The 22,092-nt window shown below is 39.2% G+C and overlaps 1 long non-coding RNA gene across 1 annotated transcript in view; it reads left to right on the top strand.

Moving 5' to 3' along the window:
- The window catches only part of LOC138239191 (uncharacterized), a 48,871-nt gene extending 27,656 nt beyond the window's left edge, over window positions 1–21,215 (top strand). The window contains exon 3 of the long non-coding RNA XR_011189638.1: window positions 21,092–21,215. This is a non-coding gene — a long non-coding RNA (uncharacterized lncRNA). The remainder of the gene's footprint in view (window positions 1–21,091) is intronic.
- The last annotated feature ends 877 nt before the right edge of the window (window positions 21,216–22,092 follow it).

Genomic DNA, 22,092 nt, shown 5'->3' with positions numbered 1-22,092 from the left:
TTGCTGCTGTTTTGGTTGTTTTTATCCCGTAAAGCGTTTTGAGAAGCCACCTTTAAAGGCGATATATACTGTAGAACCGCTGATTCTTATGGAATGTGTTCCGCAGGAGATTCAAATTTTTATTTATTTATTTTTTAATCGCGTATCTAAGGAAATCTCAGTATAATTTTGTTCATGAACAAACAGTGGCATGTTACATTATCATTAGTTTTTTTATCAAGGCTCGCCAGCTAATGTTAATCGAAACCTGTCTTGCTAGCTTTTAAAGTCGTGCATGTGTAAACGACAATTGAAATAGAGAAAAAAGACCTGACTGACAAGCCGATACATACTCTTAGAGTTTGATTAATAGGGAATATAATACAAAAATATAGTACTAAAAAAGGTACTACCACTTTTAAAGGTGATATGTAAAATAAAGTTTTTTATTATTGTTATAGAGAAACATGAGCAGATTTTCCCTGGTTCAGAAAAAAAGATCTAAAGTGCTACACATAACTTTCTTAATTCGATGTATTTAAAACAGTGAACTACTGCAGGTGTAACATAACATTCAGAAATACAATCGAGAATAGTTTTGTGGTGTTTGTTTAGATGAAACGTTCCTAAAACGTATAACATATAATATTAAAGACGATTAAAATCTGTAATCTTTCCACTTGTACTGTGAGTCATCGGAAAGTTTCTGCTTTGTGTAAGGATGGTATCGAAAAGCAATCTTAAGTGGTGAGAAAGCTGTGCTCAATGTATTTAAGGGACTTAAAAGTAAAAGGAGATGCTTCATATTGCTTGACTAATTTTAAAAACCAAGTTATAAATGCAGACGCTCCCTCAGTGCCGCGCCGGGTGTAGATATCAAAGTATACATTCCCAACAAGAATTGTACCCATCTGTCATGCAAATAAAACACCTTGATTTGAATTGAATTGAGGGAGAGAGGGGGGTAGGGGGACAGAGATACTGTAGACAGGACTCAAGGCAAATAAGATAATATGTGTTCCGCAGGAGATTCAAATTTTTATTTATTTATTTTTTAATCGCGTATCTAAGGAAATCTCAGTATAACTTTGTTCATGAACAAACGGTGGCATGTTACATTATCATTAGTTTTTTTAACAAGGCTCGCCAGCTAATGTGAATCGAAACCTGTCTTGCTAGCTTTTAAAGGGAAGAAGGTGACTATTCATTGCTTTCAAAAATGACTTAGAATCGATCATGTTGCGATATTTTGAAATATAAAAGTCAATTGATTGTCCATAATATCGCTATTCCATATTACTGTAATATCGACTCCATATTACATTAGCAGAAAAACTTAAAACTACCACTTTTTCACACGCTATTTCACATGCTAGTTAAATACTTCGATGCTTAAAATCGTTAGGGAGAAATGGAATACCGGTGTTTATTTTTCCTTTAAAGTGCCGATTCCTGGAATCTGACTGGCTGACACCCCTCTGAAGTGGTTCCATAAAATCTGGTATATGGAAAAGAAAGTGTTGATAAATACAAGTGTCTTTTAATACACTCTTTGCTGTGCTCTTGAGGATCCTTGTGATATTTTAAGCTCTAGTTGAATGATAAGTGTCGCATTTTAAATCATTTTCGTAGTTAGAAATTATGAAACGCCCTGTTAAAAGCAAGGAAGTTTTTATGCCCGTTGAATGCCCGTTGAAGTAAAACAAAATGCCTGAAAGTATGGCTTGGACAGATTCCAAGTGCTTGTACAAATGTGCTAAAGAAATTATACTTTGAGTATACAGCTTGTCCAAAGTCATCCATTATTAATACTATTACTAATATCTTCAGTAAAGGCTTTGATGCATAAATATTTCTGATAAAGGTAGGTTGCGTACTTTTGTCCAACTGAGCAATCTTGCTTTCATAAAATATACCAACATTTTAATGACTGATGATTAACTTGCTGTAATACACAGTTCAAAATTAAAGGCTTAAATGCTGTACATGAGAGGTTAAGCTCCCCCTGGCGGTTTTACAAGGCGACGCCGGATAGTTTCTGGCAGAGCGTCAAATGACGCGCGATTAACCACGTTACACTGCGTGATACCGCGTGATACCACGACACACCCACCGGGGTATGCCGCGAAATACCTCACCCATTTTTAATGGCTGCATCTGTACCTGTGAAACCGGTTTAATTCGTCACAGCCAGCACTCCCGCAGAGAGGGGGGTTGTGCTCGTTAATGTCTTAGCCGGAACACATCATTATATCTCATTTTGTATTTCTATAAAAAAATCGTTTGCCCAGCCTAACACTATTGTTGTTATTGTTTTTATTCTGTAAAGCGCTTTGAGGAGCACAGCTTTCTCACCACTTAGATTACTTTTTGATACCATCCTTACCCAAAGCAGAAACTTCTTCTATTTTCCGATGACATACAAGTGGAAAGATTACAGATTTTAATTGTCTTTTTTCTGAACCAGGGAAAATCTGATCATGTTTCTCTATAACATTAATAAAAAACTTTATTTTACATATCACCTTTAAAACTGGCATCTCAAAACAATACAGTAGATGTAAACCACAGATTACAAAGTAAATACCCAGACAAACGCTAACACGTTTTTAATAAAATGCTTTTATTCATTCAGCAGAGAGAGAGCGTAAAACCTGGGCGTAACAACTGTTCCTTTTTCTGATCACTCGCTCTCTGGATAAACGTCTCACCTGTCCTGTTCTTTGTTTTCCTAATTTGCTGATTATGCCTTCTGCGATCCACTCCTGCCCTCGCTTTATTAGCTCCACCTTGCGGTATTCTGGATACTATTATTTTGCTTGCGGTATTATAGGAGAATTTACAGTAACTAGCAGTATTTACCGGTAACTCGCGGTAGACTACGTAAAGCGCACCGCAAAATAATGCGGTATCGCCCGTGCATTTTGAATGGCTGCATCTGTATCTCTGCATATTACATACATTACATCTGGAAGTTTTGACCTGGAAGTGAAGGCACTGAGGGAGAAGGCACTCACGGCTTTCTACGCAATAAGAAGGAGGCTCTTCAACATCAAGCCACCAACAAGAATCTGGCTCCAAATATTTGAAAGTGTAATCCAACCCATTGCCCTAAACGGCAGTGGAGTGTGGGGTCTCCTCACAGACCAGGATTACACTCAATGGGACAAACACCCCACAGAAACTCTGCACATGGAGATCTGTAGAAACATCCTCTGTGTGCATTGACAAACACCTAACAACTGATGCAGGGCCGAATTAGGCCAGTACCAACTATTGATAAACATACAGAAAATAATATTTAAATATTGGCTACACCTAAAAAACAGCAACCAAAATTCCTACCCCCACAAAGCTCTGCTGAGCCAAGAGCTGAGCCCAAAACAGAGCCCCCTGAGTCAGCAGGTCCTGAGGCTCACTGGCCTGAGCCACATCGACACCGACAGACTCAAGCACATCACAGCACAGATCAAACAGCAATATCTCACACACTGGGACACACACACACAAACACAACATAAACTGGAATGCTACAGAACCCTAAACAGACAATACACACTAGCTGAATATTTAACCAAGATAAGAAACAACAAAAAGAAACAGACCCTGACGAAGTACAGGCTCAGTGACCAAAGCCTGGCCGTAGAAACTGGGTGACACAGGCAGACATTGCATGACTTTAAAACCTATAAAAACAGATTTCAAGAGTTAATAACCACTTTTTATGTGCGAAAACCGGGTGATCTTTTGCAGCTGACATTTCACTGTTTTAAACGAATAAGAAATTAGATTGCTCATAAATCTAATCACTTATTCTACATAAACTCAGCGCAGTTGCTCTCTGAAAATGCTCTTTTTCTTGTTCGTTTTGGAGACTTTGATTGAAACTGATTTGAGATGTCAGAACGGATTTATTTTCGCATTATTTCTGTGTGCGCATTTCCTACATTGTTTTGTTTGTTGAGATTTTAACTTTACATTAAGGCCCAGATTTCAACTATTAATCGTACACTAATTACTAGCAGTAAATACTGATGTTTTGCTCCCTCTAACCACAAAAATATATAAAAAATATATATGTATTGTAGCTGGGATGAACTTTTTTTCATACGTATCTCTACCTACTGCGATTCGTACATCGAACGGTTAAAGATGGCGACAAGTCAGGTACCCAGAGGGTGGAGGGGGGGGCGTCTTCCCGCCTCCGAACTAAAATGCCAAATAGGAGTGGCTTAAGCGACATACACAGTCGTGTAACTGACAGTTTGAGGTAGCCTATCGTGTAGATTTTGCTTTGTTGCTGATAGGTTAAGCTTTCCAAACTCAGCCCCAAATTCAAATTCGTATATGATTTTCTGCCCTGTTTCATTGGTTAAACGCAATGATCACAAGCACCACCATGGTAACTAGGATGTGTAGTTTTTAATTAAGTTTGAATTATAACTGTAAATACTGTCTTGGCCAGGGTATTTGGGGGTCCGGCTGCCTCTGTGGCAGGACACCAGGCCGCAGCAGGGTGATGGTCGAACCGGTGTCAACAAGGACCTGGCAGGGTCTGCCCTCGGTGCGGTAGGGAAGGAATAAGCCCCGGCGTTGGCCAACTCTTCCCACAGCAGGCGGGGTGAAGCGCTCCTTCTGGTTTTTGGTAGCGGGGGTAGCGTCGCTCAAGGGCAGCCTTCCCTCCTATAGGCCTCCCCGTTCCCGTTTCCCGACAGCCTCCGGAGTCCCCGGGGCTAGGGGAACAGGCAATTCTCTGAGTCTGACATCATCGGCTGTTCACTGTCCATCCTCCCGCCTCTGACTCCAATGTAATGAATTTGGGTTCATTGAGGACGAAAGAGACCCAGACTTGTAGAGTTAAAAACTGCGCTTTGTTTCTTCTCCGTCACCACCCGCCAGCAGCACTCCCGCACCCAGACGAGAGAGAGACACAAGACAAGCCCACCAATAATGCAAGAGACAGAGAGAGAGACAGAGAGAGAAAGAGAGAGAGAGACACCAAGGGGTGCGGAACCAGGGAACTATTTACATGGAAAATGGCCTATTTCCCCAGACTGTACGCCCGTTTCACTGTTACCTGGATACCTCTTGGGGGATATCCTCTATATCCTCTTGGGGGATATTCTAACAACAAGTGATTTTAAGACGATCTGTCAAAGTGCAAGGAAATACAGTATGCTTCTCAAAATGCATTACAAGATAACAACAGTTCTGAGAGGAAAAATATGATCAATATTAACAATAATGATAAACATTATTTTATATAGCGCCTTTAAAGGTGGCTTCTTAAAGCGCTTTACAGGAAAACAACTGATGAAACAACAGTGGTTGGGGGTTGAAAATACCTGTGAATCATTGTTCACAAACAATGTACTGTAGACAGAGACTCAGTAGAAATAGCAATTACTGTAGCAATAGCAAAATAGCAATATTATGGACACACAATTGACTTAAAAAAAAAACTTTTTTTGGACATCTGTTTCTTGTTGACAGCTTGACACAAGTTTATCAGTGAAAAGACCACGGGCATTCTTCCTCCCCCCTACATTCTCAGAGTAGAATAGAATTTATTATTAGCACAATTTATTACAGTGTTAAATTTAATATTACTGATTAATTTATGCTAACACCTAGCTTTCTTAACGCGAGAAATACTACCGTAAGTAAGTACTGTACTTACTGTACTGTACTTAAGTACTACTGTGTAGCGGCGAGGCTTAATAATAAGGCAGAATTAAGTGTTCTGAGCCTTCCCAAATGAGGCCCCATTTCTCTGTTCATCTCTGTGGTGCAGCCACAGAGAAACTATTCATGCAAGATGTTTTCTTTTGATAAGGACAGCTCCCAAAGGGGGATGCACTTAGCTAAGCCTGGCTATCATGATCAATGGTCATCCATTGGCGCCTATCTGTCTAGGGAGTGCCAGTTGGACATCTGGACTGCATTCCTAAGTGTCAGGAGTAAGTGACTCATATCTCACCTTGATCAATCAATTAGGGACTGGTAGGGCCGAGTAACCCACGTGGGACTCTGATGCCCATGGAACTTTCAGCCAATCAATGAGCTGAAGTTCCTCCAGGTAAAAACAGGCAACACAGAGAGCCTGAGAGATTCAGATTCAGTAAGATTCTGGAGAGGATTCTGTGGACTGTTCTAAAGGGAATTCAAAGGAGAATTCCAGGGCAGGACGGCCCAGGAGCAGAAGGCTCCCAGGGGCAGGACATTCTCGCAGCGCGCCTCCTGACCATCCTGAGACTCAGCCCGGACAACCACGGAAGGGCCAGTGTGTCCGAGTGCCAGAACTTTCCTTTGTTCTAAGAGTCTAGAGTGGAGGTTGCCAGAGAGTAACCAGCAGCAGGCCTGGTGGACTGCTGAATCACTATTCAGACCTAGCTCTTCATCAGGAACGATGAACAAATGTGCTAAAGAAATTATACTTTGAGTTTACAGCTTGTCCAAAGTCATTCATTATTAATACTATTAGTAATATCTTCGGTAAAGGCTTTGATGCATAAATATTTCTGATAAAGGTAGGTTGTGTACTTTTGTCCAACTGAGTTTTTATGTCCGTTATAGTAAAAGAAAGTGCCTGACAAAGTAGGGCTTGGACAGTTTTTCAGTGCTTGCACAAATGTGCTAAAGAAATGAACAAATAAAGTAATTTATTCCTTTCTCATATTGGCTAGCTAATGTCCTGTCCTCATTAGATCACCAAAATGCTTTGGTGTTTGTTAAAGAAAAAAATAAAAGTCTTTTTGTTTAAAATGACGGTTAGAAAGAATGTGGACAAGCGTAATACTTTGGGTATACAGCTTGTCCAAAGTCATTCATTATTAATACTTATTAATACTACAAGTAATATCTCCGATAAAGCCTTTGATGCAAAATATTTCTGCATATTTAAAATATTTATGATACAGGTAGGTTGTGTACTTTTGCCCAACTGAGCAATCTTACTTTCATAAAATATACCAACTTTTTAATGACTGATGATTCACATTCTGTAATACACAGTTTAAATGCTCAAAAGCTGTACATGAGAGGTTAAGCTTTATTGGCTCCTCCTGGCAGTTTTATAAGGTGATACCAGATACTTTCCGGTATGACGTCAAATAATGCGTTACACCGTGTGATACTGCGTGATACTGCGTTTTGATGCGACACGCCCCCCCGCGTTGTACCGTGAAGTACCCCACGCATTTTGAATGGCTGCATCTGTAAATAAAGTCAGGTGTCTGGTGCATAAACTATTAGTAATCAATAATTAGTATTAAAATTCACAATGTGATAAATTTTTGCACCTCCACATATTGTAAAAACATTAATTTGCAAGATTGTGTTCAAACATACGTTAAATCTGACTATCAAAAATCAGGGTTCCCTTTTTTCTGTCTCTCCCTAATCACTCTCACTCGCTGTGATTTGGACACAGAATGGTTAAAAATGGGAACAGGTGAGTCAGGCAGAGGGAAGGGGGAGGGGGGAGACGTCTTTCCACCTCGATGACTAAAATGCCAAAGAGAAATGGCTTGAGCGACATACAGAGCCGAAAACATTTGATGCTGTATTGTCCAGTGTAAAACTACACTCCTTGTATAGCATACAATTGTATACAATACATACAAAAGCATTTTCACAATTGTGTGGAATTTTCACCTCGAACATTTGCCCATTAGCTAACAAACAGAAATAAACTAAATACAAAATCCACTTGCAAGAATAGCGATTATAAACCTTAATAAAACATACTTGCTATATACTGTTATACTGTACAGTGTATTAAAACACTCTATAATCACTACACTGTGAGTAACACTGCCCACGAAACCTCTTTCCCACAATTTCACGGGGGCAAGGACATTAAATATTTAATTTAATATTGCATCATGAAAGCAACAATTCAGATATTTGTCAACATTTTTACTAAAACTATCCATCTCAGTAATCTCACTGTGTTAATATCGCTGTACGCCCCAGTGCTCACTTAATGCTCACACTCCAAGTAAAATAAAAAAATCAGTTTTCTGCATTATCATCTGGGGGGAAGGAAAAGTGCCTGCGATCATTTTTTTCACTGTCCATCACTCTGCCAACCCCCCCTGGAAAGACAAATTTGATTAAAACTTATTCAAAAGGGTGTGGTGTGTTAACACAAACTATGCTTTACAGAGCCACTTGTAAGAGCCAGGTGACTTTCTGCTCAATTAAATAAAGCTACAGTACAGACAGATTTTAAATTCTTCAAGCAAGATTAGTCGTTTGTCAGAATCAGCTACTGTGCAAGCAGTACACGACTTCTCAAAAGGTACCTTTTGTCTCTCGTGCAAACTCAACAAAGGCAACTTTTATGGAATTCAAGTATTTTAAACGTTAACTCAAAAAGTGAAAATCTTAAAGTGTACACAAAGATTCTAAGCAGATCACAAGGAAGAAAAATCATCGTTTGTTACATATAAAAATTTTAACTACCTAAATCAGTTTTTTACAGCTTTTTTAAATCATGCAATGTTTGAGTTAGGCAGGAAGACGTCATTGTACCTTATTTTTTATTTCATTTTTTAAAAATAAAAAATTATTTGGCCATTATGTTGAGAAACTGTTCCCTGATTACTGAAATTCTAAAAAATAATCCTTCCCCCCTCCCATCATTTAATTAAAAGATTTTGGTGAAGAAATCCCTGAACACAAAACCATCACATGTTGGTTGAATCACATGTTGAATGATGCTGACAGACCAGGTTCAATTGCAGGCGGTGTACTATATAGTACATTTTAAACATTTTTTTTAAAATTCCAAGTTAAATCATTGGCTGATTACTGGCTGCTGACATTTGGATTAATGATAAAATATAGATTTTCTCAATTTGGGTGTTGTAGCGGCGAGGCTTATTAATAAGGCAGAATTAAGTGTTTCTGAGCTTTCCCAAATTAGGCCTCATCTCTCTGTTCATCTCTGTGGTGCAGCCACAGAGAAACTATTCATGCAGGCTGATTTAAGGTTTCCTTTGATAAGGTTTCCTAGGACAGCTCCCAAAGGGGGATGCACTTAGCTAAGCCTGGCTATCATGATCAATGGTCATCCATTGGCGCCTATCTGTCTAGGGAGTGCCAGATGGACATCTGGACTGCATTCCTAAGTGTCAGGAGTAAGTGACTCATATCTCAACTTGATCAACTAATCAGGGACTGGTAGGGCCGAGTAACCCACGTGGGACTCTGATGCCCATGGAACTTTCAGCCAATCAACGAGCTGAAGTTCCTCCAGGTAAAAACAGGCAACACAGAGAGCCTGTGAGATTCAGTAAGATTCAGTGGAGAATTCTGTGGACTTTTCTAAAGGGAATTCAAAGGAGAATTCCAGGGCAGGACGGCCCAGGAGCAGAATGCTCCCAAGGGCAGGACATTCTCGCAGCATGCCTCCTGACCATCCTGAGACTCAGCCTGGACAACCACGGAACGGCCAGTGTTATTAACACATATTCTATGTATTAATAAATGTATCCTCGTGTATTAGTACCTGTGTGTGTGCGTTGTTTGAGTTATGTCGCATGGTTGGATTCTAAAGCCATCAAAAGAATCAATTTTGTGATTTACTGCTACAATTAATAATTGTCCCAGTAAATGCCCAAACCCTACAGAACTGGTGCCTTCAGAGAGCACACTACATTACAATGTAAACCTGAAAAAGTCACATCATGTTCACAATAAGCTATAATACTGGACTATTTTTATGCATTCGTCTATATGAAGGACGAAACAAAAGTAATGCTCTGATCACGGTTTGAAGCACCTGGGTGCAGCTCACTACATTACAGTGCTCATTACCACTACAAGGAAATTGGAAGCTTTAAAAAAAAGAAACAAATGTCAAAATATTTCCAAAACATCCACGCGTGATACTTTGGCTGCTTATTAACACAATTCCATATTAATATAACTATCCAGTGATGTTAAATCACTACAACATTTATCTTTTTACAACAACAGCAAGTTGTGTTCTTACTACATATTCTCAAAAAAGGATAAATCATTATAACTTTTTATGAAGTACAGGATATAAGCTTAATAATGTTAGAACAGGAACATTAAAACCAAAACCCACTGAAATTTAGTTATAGACGATGCATAAAATATTTCTGCATAATTAAAATATTTATGATGAAAGTGGAAGGTTGTGTATTTTTGTCAAACTGAAAATCTTGCTTTTATAAAATATACTGACTTTTTAATGTTTAATGATTAACGTGCTCTAATGCACAGTTTAAAATTATTAAAAGTCTAAATAGTATACAACTTAAATTCTTAATTGGGAAAAGATTGTCCCTCAGCAATGACCGGGATTTGAAACTGGGTTTTTTCTGGTGACAGCTCAAATGCTGTATATGAGACGTTAAGCTTTATTAGCTCAACGTGGTGGTTTTAGAAGGTCTTACAAGGCGCTTCCGGATATTATTATCATAATTTAATTTGCATGCGGTACAATGTGGTATGATGTGCCACGCCTACCGCCTTCTTACACAGCGTACTTCGCGCATTTTGAATGGCTGGATCTGTATGTTTCAGAAAGCTGATTAATCCCACAAGTGTCGCTCACAAATTGTCTGGTGCCTCGCAAACCTTGTTCAGTAATAGATAAATAATGTTTGCAACACCACAACTTTTCAACTAAAGAAAGAAAAACAGAGTTGTCCATTAATCAGTATAAAAAAACTCTTCCTTACTCAAAATAAACATTTCAGTATGAACCACTGACATTTACTCTTAAAATAAACATTTATTTGCAACAAAGGTGCAGATACTGTTGCTAACATTCCCCAAAAATGTGAAAAAAATGTTATTTTTCCTCTACTTCAAAGTGACTTGGTTTGTTTAAAGTGACCAAGACATAAAACAGTGAGGTGTGGTCCCAGGTAAAGCTCCAACCAATGGAAAACAATCAAAGTTACCTTTTATCTCAGTAATGCTGGGAACACTTGGGTGTTCTGGTCTCCACTGATTAGAAGACAATTCTGCTATAAAACTGAGTCTCTGATCAAGACTTTGATTAACATGAACATTGCAGCTGTTTACCAACATTTGAATTGCAGCACTAAACCAACAGACCTGAGACACAAGCTAAATTACACAATATACTGTTGCTATGAGCAAACTACGGATAATTCAAAAAGACATTGTGAACAGGTTTTAAAATAAAATTGTAAAAGAAAGCACCAGAAGACTGCCGTCACGCCCCCCTATCAGCCTTCCCACCCTGATCCTGTCGTGTTTCCCTGTTGCCCTTCTCCAGTCTCTTCCAGATTTTACCATCCAAATAAGGTCCAAAATATGCACTACACAGGGGTCTGAACCGACTCCTGTTATAGCATGTTATCATTGCTCTGAGGTAAGAAGAAAAAACTGTCCCTGCTATAGCACACAGTCTTTAAGATGTGTCAGAGCTGTTGCCTGGCTCTTGCAGTGTCCCACAACTCACCCGGCCCTCATCTGTAGCCAGGGTGTCACAAGTGCCAAATTTCACCCCACAAAGTCTGAGTCTCTGTGTCTACATTGTTTGTAAACAAACTGGTTTTGCAAGCATTTTCTCAGCTGCTTCATTTTCAAAGTAGAATAGGGCAAGTCTTCCAATGAAAGACAGTCCAACTTCCCCCCACAGACAGACTGACATAATCTTTACCTATTTTTCTTTAGTTGTGTATTTAACTTATTTTCTGATAGTCATATTTAATGTATATTTGAACAATGAATATATATTTTTACAAGATTCGGGGAAAAGTGAAAAAAAATATTACAGTGCTAAATTTAATATTATTGATTACTAATAGTTTATGCTAACACTTAACTTTCTTAAATAGATGTATTTAAAACAATTAACTAAGTGTAACATAGCATTCAGAAATACAATTGAGAAGAGTTTTGTGGTGTATGTATAGATAATTTTTTTTACACAAAAGACTGACACAGCTTCGTTTTGTGAATCTGTTTTTCTAAGAAAACATTTGTCAGTCTGTCCGTAGGGGGAAGGTGGACTGTCTTTCATTGGAAGCTTGCCCTATTCTACTTTGAAAATGAAGAAGCTGAGAAAGTACTTGTGGAACCGGTTTGTTTACAAACAATGTAGATACAGAGCCTCAGACTTCGTGGAGTGAAATTCGGCACAGCCAGCACTCCAGCCGAGAGAGAGAGACACGGGGGTGCGAAAACCGCACAGTGCCAGGCGAATGCACAACATTAATGTAGGGCTTTCGGGCTCACGCGGGTTTATGCCCTACACCCAGCAGTACAAACATGTCGTAATATTAAGAAATATAAAAAAATCAATATAATGCCAATAATATTTGCTATTTTAGTTTTTCAAAGAAAAGTTTATTTGTTAAAAGAAAGCTCATGGTGACAGGATTTGAACTCCTGCCCTCAGTCTTATTAATCAGTCACTTAAGCCATCACGCCACAGAAACACTGATGTATCAAGCACTGAAACAGCAATACACATATCAATGGAAAGTCTTATACTACTGTTTGTGCAACAGTACATGAATATAATTATATTGTTATTAATTTATTTAGATACGCAAATCCATATTATATTCCCTGTTAATCCAATTCTAAAAGTATGCTTTTGTTGACTCCGATAATGAGTGTATTCGCAGTAAAGGTTAAAACTATTAATTTTCACAAAGTATATAAACATACTATACAGTAATATGGTCAGAAGGAGCACGTAAAAACATTTCCGAAATAACCACATGTAAGACTTTGATGTTTAAAATGTTTAGGGAGAAATCGAATACTGGTGTGCATTTTTTCTTTAAACTACCAAGACCAGCCATATACAGTACAGTTTACATAATATGTTTATATTCCTAAATTAATATTTTTTATGAGCAAGTGAAAGGCATGGTGAATCAGAGATTCTCAAGACTTACTTGATATAATTGGAAAGGAATGCGTGATCGGATCAACAAAATGCTGTGGTGTTACTTTTTGTCAATGAAAAAAAGTATTTTCGTTTACAAAGACGGTTACAAAGAATGTGGACCAGGGTAATACTTTGAGTTACAGCTTGTCCAAGGTCATTCATTATTAATACTATTAGTAATATCTTCGGTGAAGACTTTGATGCATAAAATATTTCTGCATAATTATAATATTTATGATGTAGGTTGTGTACTTTTGTCCAAATGAGCAATCTTGCTTTCATAAAATATACCAACTTTTTAAAGTTTAATGATTAACATGCTGTAATACACAGTTTAAAATTAAAAGTCAAAAGAGTATACAACTTAAATTTTGAATTTAATAAAGATTGTCCCTCGGCAATGATTGGGATTTGAAACCAGAAGTTTTCTGGTGACAGCTCAAATGCTGTACATGAGAGGTTAAGCTTTATTAGCTCCACCTGGTGGTTTTACAAGGTGATTCCTGATACTATTAACATAATCTAATTTGCATATGATGCGTTTAAATGCAACCTACCCACCGCGTTGTACCTCAGCATACCCTGCTTGTTTTGAATGGGTGCATCAACATTTCTGCTGTGAAATGTCTGCGGCACAAACTGTACTTACAGTTGTAGCGGCAAGTGCTATTAAAAATACAGGAATTAAGTTTGCTGCTCCCTTGCTAGTCCCTCTCTCCCTCATCTAATGGTGCTGAATACAGAGAGGCCATTCCATTTGGTTCACATTTAAGGTGTTTTTCTAGCTGATAGAGCTTCTCTGTATAGCTCATAAAGCTATGATTCACCAGCTACCCTAATAAATGGTCATCTCTGGCGCCTTACTGTCTGGGAGATTCCAAGGGAGAGTCTCCTCCCAGGTTGTTTACAACCCTAACGTCAAAGAGCATGGTTACTCATCCTCCACCTCGATCAGCCAATCAGGAAATGGTAGGGCAGAGTAACCCCACGTGGGTCTCGAATGCCCGCGGAACATTCGACCAATGAACGACCATAGTTCCTCTAAATAAATCAGGCAGCACAGAGCCCAAAAGGGGCTCCTCCAGGACATTCTAAGACTCATCTCAGACAATCACGAAACGGCCAGTGTGTCTGAGTGCCAGGACCTTACTTTGTTCTAAGAGTCGAGAACAGAGGTCGCCCATGCATAACTAAAGGATCCTCCAAAAGGTTAGCCCAGCAGCAAGCCTCATGAACCCACCATGAACACTTGCCTGATCAACGAGTGAACTACGGTTAGGACTGTGGACAGCAGAATCTCAGGATTCAGGACTAGCGTTACATCGGGAATGAACCCGTCTAAAGATTGTGACTTGCTTATACCAGCAGTCACTTTTCATGTGCACAAACTGTGCTAGTAAGCCAACACGTACTAGCCGGTCTTCAGAGAGCCCACTACCAACGTGTCGCAGCAGGGATCTCTCCCTCCTTCTCCCCCACCTCCAGCCAAACCAGCACTGCCTGGCACCGGGCCAGAGGACGACGATTGGACTTAGCAACAGCCTGCTGCTGTTTTTTTGTGTCTGCCGGAGATCTGAATCCACACAGATTGGATGAATATTCAACATTCTGCATTACAACTCGAGAACTCAATTGTTACCTCAACCACAGTTGATATCAATTTAATTCCTATGAGTGATGTAAAGATGCAACCACCCACCTGCTGCAACCTGCTGCAACCAGTCCTCGTGGACTGAGGCGAGGTAGAAGGGGTGTTTCACCCTCGCAGCTCCAAACTGCACAGTGAGCACCCGCTTGCCGAGGACGAGGGCCTGGCAGGGCCTGGCCTATCCTTCCCATGGCAGCAGGCGGGGTGAAGTGCTCCTTCTGGCTTTCCGGAGCGGGGGTAGCGTCGGGGGGCGGCCTTTCCCCCTTTAGGCCTTTATAGCAGTGACAGATGACCCGCCCTCATCGCTCCCCTGGCGTCGCTGCGCTGGCCGTCTCCTCCACCCCATCTGATTCCCTGTGAGCCACCTCCGGTCCCCAGAAGGGACCATCCCTCCGTTGGTGCCCACCGGTCTCCTCGAATATGGCATCAGCCTGCTCAGCCAGAGCCAGAGCCTACTCCAAGGTGACCGCGGTCAGCAGCACGTGGCACTGCACCTCAATTGGCGCCAGGGCCCGGAGGAATGCCTGGAGCGCTATCTCCTGGTGGGCTTCTTCCAGGAGAATAGGGTAACCCTGGCTGGCTAAGTAGGCCAAGTCTGTGGTGACTGGTCCCAGTGGCTCTCCCTCTAGGTGGCGGCGTTGGGTCAGTCTCACCCGCAGCAGTCCCGGCGCCTCCCCTCTCCCGCCGAAACGCCTCCAGAGGGCCAACGCCAACGCTGTGTAGTTGTCCTGCTGGTCCTTGGGTACATCCAGCAATGCCTGGCAGGCCATCCCCTCCAGGACCACGGCGAGGTGGCATTATTTCTAAATATCTAAATATCACAACATGTGTACACAGCAATCCCCTCGGATTCCTGCTAGTGCGTAATTGCACATCGATGAAAAACCGGATGTTTAAAAAAAGAAAATTAGCTAACTGACAGTTTTATGTGCGAGCTGTGAACATTTTCACAACTCGTGTTCTTAAAAAGCATTTATTGGTTCACAATCTGACAATGCAATGTAAATCATTATCTTTGCATTCTAAGTCCCTTAATTAACTTTAAGCATAGCTTTCTCACTATTTAGATTTATTTTTCATACCATCGTTAAACAAAGCAGGAGCGTATATTACTTCCTCATAGGATCAAACGTGGAAAGGTTAGAGTAATCGTTTTTATGTTTTAAATAAATTTTAGAAAAGTATCATTTATACAAAAAAAGTTGCATTTAATACCACTCGATAGTTATATTAATAGAGATAAGCTCTCTATTAAAGCTCAGATCAAAGATCAAACAGTAATATCTCTTACACAGGGACTGATCTGTGATGTGGTTGAGTGTGAATTGGGGTGCTCTAGCAGGCAAAGTTGTCTGTGCCGAAAAATAAAAACCGGTTTAACAACTCTTAAGCATACTGTAGTTTTTGTTAGACCATTAGATTTGCAATACACTTCCTCGTGATCATTTTAGAATCTTTGATTTAGCTGCAAGTTTTTTTTTAATTTTATATACACAATACTGCTGACAGCAGGAAGATTCCCATGATTTTACTTATTAAAAACAGCACCAATGGTGTTTAAAGCGATTTTTTTTACACAGAAGACTGACACAGTTTCGCGCTGTGAATCTCTTTTTCTAAGAAAACATGTTTCCTTGGGGGGAGGTGTCTTTCGTGGAAGACATGCCCCCTCCAATTTTGAAAATACCTGTGAAACCGGTTTAATTCATTACAGCCAGCACTCCCTCAGAGAGTGATGAAAACCGTGCAGCGCCAGCCGAATGCACTTTAATGTTGGGCTTTTGGGCTCAGGTGGATTTGCGCCCTACAGTTCAACCTGCGGTAGCGCTGTGTACATACAGTACGAACATGTTGTGTTATTTTGAAATATAAAAAATGTCAATATACTGTAGTGTCCATAATATTTGCTATTTTAGTTTTTCAAAGAAATGTTTTTGTTAAAAGAAAACTCATAGTGATTGCTGGATTTGAACACCTGACCTCAGGCTTATACCATAAATAGGTCACTTAAGCCGTCATGCCAACCAAGGCAACTTGTGTCATATGTATTGAACAGCAATACAGATAGAGTAATATGGTCACAAGGTCAACCACATTTGATGCTTAAAATGTTTAGGTAGAAATAGAATATTGGTGTGTATTTTTTCTTTAAAATACCAATACCAGCAACATACAGTTTACATAATGTTTATGTTCCTAAATTAATTTAGTTTATGACCTTCAGATGCATTATGCTCCTCTGCTTTTTATGCTTAGCTACTAAAATTTCCCTTTAGTGGTAAAATTTGATCTAAATATTCAATACTAAGTGGATTAAAATGTGCACAGTAAAGAGATTAAATGATTAAATCTTATCACTTACGACCAATACACCACAAGCCTGAAAGCACAACATTATTTACAATATCTTCCGTGTTGCATTAACATTGGAACATGTCTCATCTATAACTCTTCAGTTTACAGAAAAATTCCACCAGAGCCTCACAACATTGTCCAATAATACTCTTCTTGTGTCTAATTTTTAGTTAAGCAGGATTTGAGTTACAGACCACAACAAAAAACAGAATCCACCTGCAATTCGGGTGTTAACAGAATGTGTTTACAAAGAAAGTGAAATACAGTCATATTAACAGCTATATAGATGCATAGATTTAGATATGTACAGTGCCTTGCGAAAGTATTCGGCCCCCTTGAACTTTTCAACCTTTTGCCACATTTCAGGCTTCAAACATAAAGATATAAATTTTTTATTTTATGTGAAGAATCACCAACAAGTGGGACACAATTGTGAAGTGGAACGAAATCTATTGGATTTTTGAAACTTTTTTAACTAATAAAAAAAATGAAAAGTGGGGCGTGCAAAATTATTCGGCCCCCTTGCGTTAATACTTTGTAGAGCCACCTTTTGCTGCGATTACAGCTGCAAGTCGCTTGGGGTATGTCTCTATCAGTTTTGTACATCGAGAGACTGAAATTCTTGCCCATTCTTCCTTGCAAAACAGCTCGAGCTCAGTGAGGTTGGATGGAGAGCGTTTGTGAACAGCAGTTTTCAGATCTTTCCACAGATTCTCGATTGGATTCAGGTCTGGACTTTGACTTGGCCATTCAAACACCTGGATACGTTTATTTGTGAACCATTCCTTTGTAGATTTTGCTGTATGTTTGGGATCATTGTCTTGTTGGAAGATAAATCTCCGTCCCAGTTTCAGGTCTTTTGCAGACTCCAACAGGTTTTCATCCAGAATGGTCCTGTATTTGGCTGCATCCATCTTCCCCTCAATTTTAACCATCTTCCCTGTCCCTGCTGAAGAAAAGCAGGCCCAAACCATGATGCTGCCACCACCATGTTTGACAGTGGGGATGGTGTGTTGAGGGTGATGAGCTGTGTTGCTTTTACGCCAAACATATCGTTTTGCATTGTGGCCAAAAAGTTCGATTTTGGTTTCATCTGACCAGAGCACCTTCTTCCACATGTTTGGGGTGTCTCCCAGGTGGCTTGTGGCAAACTTTAGACGAGACTTTTTATGGATATCTTTGAGAAATGGCTTTCTTCTTGCCACTCTTCCATAAAGGCCAGATTTGTGCAGTGTAAGACTGATTGTTGTCCTATGGACAGACTCTCCCACCTCAGCTGTAGTTCTCTGCAGTTCATCCAGAGTGATCATGGGCCTCTTGGCTGCATCTCTGATCAGTCTTCTCCTTGTCTGAGCTGAAAGTTTAGAGGGACGGCCAGGTCTTGGTAGATTTGCAGTGGTCTGATACTCCTTCCATTTCAAGATGATTGCTTGCACAGTGCTCCTTGGGATGTTTGAAGCTTGGGAAATCTTTTTGTATCCAAATCCGGCTTTAAACTTCTCCACAACAGTATTACGGACCTGCCTGGTGTGTTCCTTGGTCTTCATGATGCTCTCTGCGCTTTCAACAGAACCTTGAGACTATCACAGAGCAGGTGCATTTATACAGAGACTTGATTACACACAGGTGGATTCTATTTATCACCATCAGTCATTTAGGACAACATTGGATCATTCAGAGATCCTCGCTGAACTTCTGGAGTGAGTTTGCTGCACTGAAAGTAAAGGGGCCGAATAATTTTGCACGCCCCACTTTTCATTTTTTTATTAGTTAAAAAAGTTTCAAAAATCCAATAGATTTCGTTCCACTTCACAATTGTGTCCCACTTGTTGGTGATTCTTCACATAAAATAAAAAATTTATATCTTTATGTTTGAAGCCTGAAATGTGGCAAAAGGTTGAAAAGTTCAAGGGGGCCGAATACTTTCGCAAGGCACTGTAGATCCCTAAATTTATATCATTATTAATTTCTTTAGATACGTGATTCCGTATTATATTCCCGATTATAAAACAGATAATTCCAGTCCTGGAATCTGATTGGCTGATACCCTTCTGAAGCCGTGCCATAATCTATGGTATTCGCACACCCCAGAATTGTGACTTTTTACTGTGTGATAAAAACATTTTAAAGACTATTCCTTACTGTAGATAAGAAAGCGTAGATTAAAAAAAGCTTGGATTCTCATGTATCTGATACACATATCTTTTTCTTTTGTCTTTGTTGTGCTCTTGAGGATCCTTGTGATATTTTGAGCTCTGGTTGAATGATAAGTGTCGCAGTTCAAATCATTTTTGTTGTTAGAAATTATGAGATGCTCTGTTAAAAGCAAGGGAGTTTTTTATGTCTGTTATAGTAAAAGAAAATGCCTGAGAAACTAGGGATTGGACAGTTTTTCAGTGCTTGTACAATTGATGGAAATGTTCAAATAAATGTGCTAAAGAAATAAACAAAAAAAGTTATTTATTCCTTTATCATATTGGCTAGCTAATGTCCTCTCTTTGCTAGTTACTTGTGGCTGTGTTTTTGCGTTGCATAGCAATAAGGGACTATATTATCAGGTGGAGGAACGTGAACAGCTTAATTTTCGTGTTAAATAATTTTTTTAATTAAAATTCATTCTATACAGCAATTGCATATTTGGGGACCGTTTTATAAATTTTTGATGCTTAAAATGTTTAGGGAGAAATGGAAAACTGGTGTGTATTTTTTCTTTAAAGTACAGAGACCAGCCATATACAGTTTACATAATATGTTTATGTTCCAAAATTAATATCGTTTATGACCTTCAGATGCTTTATGCTCCTATTCTTTTTATGCTCAGCTACTAAAATTTCCCTTCAGTGGTAAAATTCCATATACATATTCATACTTAGCAGATTAAAACATGCATAACAAAGACATTAAATGATTTAGTCTTTCCACGACCGACCAACGTGCCAAGAGTGCCCCTGTTGGTTATTTTGGCCAGCCAATCACGTACCGTGTTATGACGCGTTATGACGCATTATGACGTAGGGAAATGACTGCGGTATGTGTTTGTACCACGCACTTTGAATGGCTGCATCTGTACTTGCCTTTGAGTATCTAGTGTAGAAGTTGTAATCAAAGTTAATTTGCGAAATGGTATAAATGAATGGTATACTAAATGTATGTCCCTCTTAGTTTGTAACTCTTTGTTATTGAATATATACTTTTTGTATTCTGCTAACCCTCACTCTTAAGATCTGTTATGTTTATATGCACATTTTATGTATTAATAAATGTATTCTCATGTATTAGTATCCATGTGTGTGTTGCTGAATTATCCCGCAATTAATAATTGTCCCAGTAAATGCACAGTATTCATTTGTATATCACATTACAACAGTCATTAGAGTGACTAGTGAGCAGGAAGGGACACTTCACATCACAATTTGTGCATATTGGTTCTCTTGCCCCTGGCGAGACCAGGAGTTCGTGACAAAATAAAGTATTATGGTTTACTGCATTTGTCAGAACAAATGTCTCAAAATAATGCATTCGAGAAGTTCCATCCTCTGTGTTCCTTAAGTGGTTCTTACGCTTCTTCTTTTGTCCTGGCTGGCCTGAACAGCGTCAGCTGTCAGGTAGTAGGGGGAGTTGATGCTGGAGCCATCCTCAGAAGCTCTCTGTAGAGTCCCTGGTGTCCTCTTCTTGTTCTAATACTGTAATTTGTCCTGTCCAATACAGAAATCTTCCTTTGCCAAAAAGCCCAGGTTTCTCTGACTGGGGCTTCCTAATAGCCTGATTCCCTGGGGGGTGGAACTATCCCTGCAATGCTTTGCATGTGGGCAGAGCTAATTGCCCAAGGCTCATTCAGGAAGTGTACACAGATGGTCAGAGATGCGCTATACTATTGCATCTTGTCCTTAGCCCCCCCCCCCAGTCACAAGTACAGTCAAACCTCCTTAGTAATTCCAACATCACCTAGAATTGTGTGATAATTTCCCAGTGTCTTTGCTAAGATGGCCTTTGATCAGGGTAGGAAACACAGAGCATAAGGAGTGAAACTGCATCAATCTAGGATGTCGCTAGCCCATCAATGCAATTTAACATCTTTTAACAAATTAAACTAATTAAATTTGAGAATATTTATTGTTTCAGTGTTCTCTATGTCTCACTGGAAAGTGATTCTACATTATTGTCTTGATGGTACTGCTCTTCCTATTTTGAAGACAGGGGAGTGTGGTGGCTACCTTCAGAGTCTGTTTTACACAATCTGTGTCTTCTGAGGAGGTGAAATGTGAGCTTGTTAAAGGAATAGAGACAAACCAAGGAGGCATTCTTGGGGATTTTGTGATCGACACACAAAGTGTACATTTTGGAAGTAAGTCTTTCATTCAAGTTATTATATACAAACCTTCTGTTGTAAAGTAACATTGGTTACTGAGGTAAGTAAAAGGCACATTCTGGTAAATAATTGAAATATTGACATTGACACATGTATTGCAAATAAACATTTATGATGACTAACTTTCTTAATTAAAAGTCTTCATTCAAAAAGCAGCGTTATTGCAATTAAAAGACATTAATAACAGTTATCAGAAATGTCATCATGACCATGTAAGAGCATAAAAGTAATTTGGCAAATCTGTTAAATCCATTCTGCATTAAAAAAATCAGGAACAAAGTGATGCAATAGTGTCATTGGTAGGATCTCTGCATTGTATACATCATAAATAAGGCAGAAACATTGTGATTTCCACATATAAATACTTCAGGAGCAAATGTATGGATAAGAGTTTTTAATGTCTGGTTCAAATGTTGTAAAAACAGAAATAAAAACTTGTTTTTCCTGAAATCCTATTTTTTTAAATATGCTGGCCTCAACCCAGGTTTATCACACCTTGAGTCAAATTTGAAAGAAAATTGAAAATTCTTTCAGAATGCAAAGAAAAACATTTTTGTTTTTTTTCAATACCGAAGAGGACTGTCCCACAGAGCCATACATACTGACAAATCCACTATGTAATCTTTAGTGTCAAAAGAGATTCCAGTACCATAAAAATACCTATATTTCTTCTTCACAGCATATTTTTCCTTAATTGAACTGTCTGGTGATGGAGGACAGCTTGTCATTCCCCACTGTTTTCTGGATCTTGTCTCCACCTACAGCTCTCTTACAGGGACAGGAGAATAATAAAATAGGAAAAAAATAAAGGGGCTGAAGTTGTTA

Source organism: Lepisosteus oculatus, chromosome 5 (genome assembly GCF_040954835.1).
Source record: "Lepisosteus oculatus isolate fLepOcu1 chromosome 5, fLepOcu1.hap2, whole genome shotgun sequence".
Taxonomy (NCBI): Eukaryota; Metazoa; Chordata; class Actinopteri; order Semionotiformes; family Lepisosteidae; genus Lepisosteus; species Lepisosteus oculatus.
The sequence above is the reverse complement of the archived record's forward strand: the minus strand, read 5'-3'. Positions and strand labels throughout refer to the sequence as shown.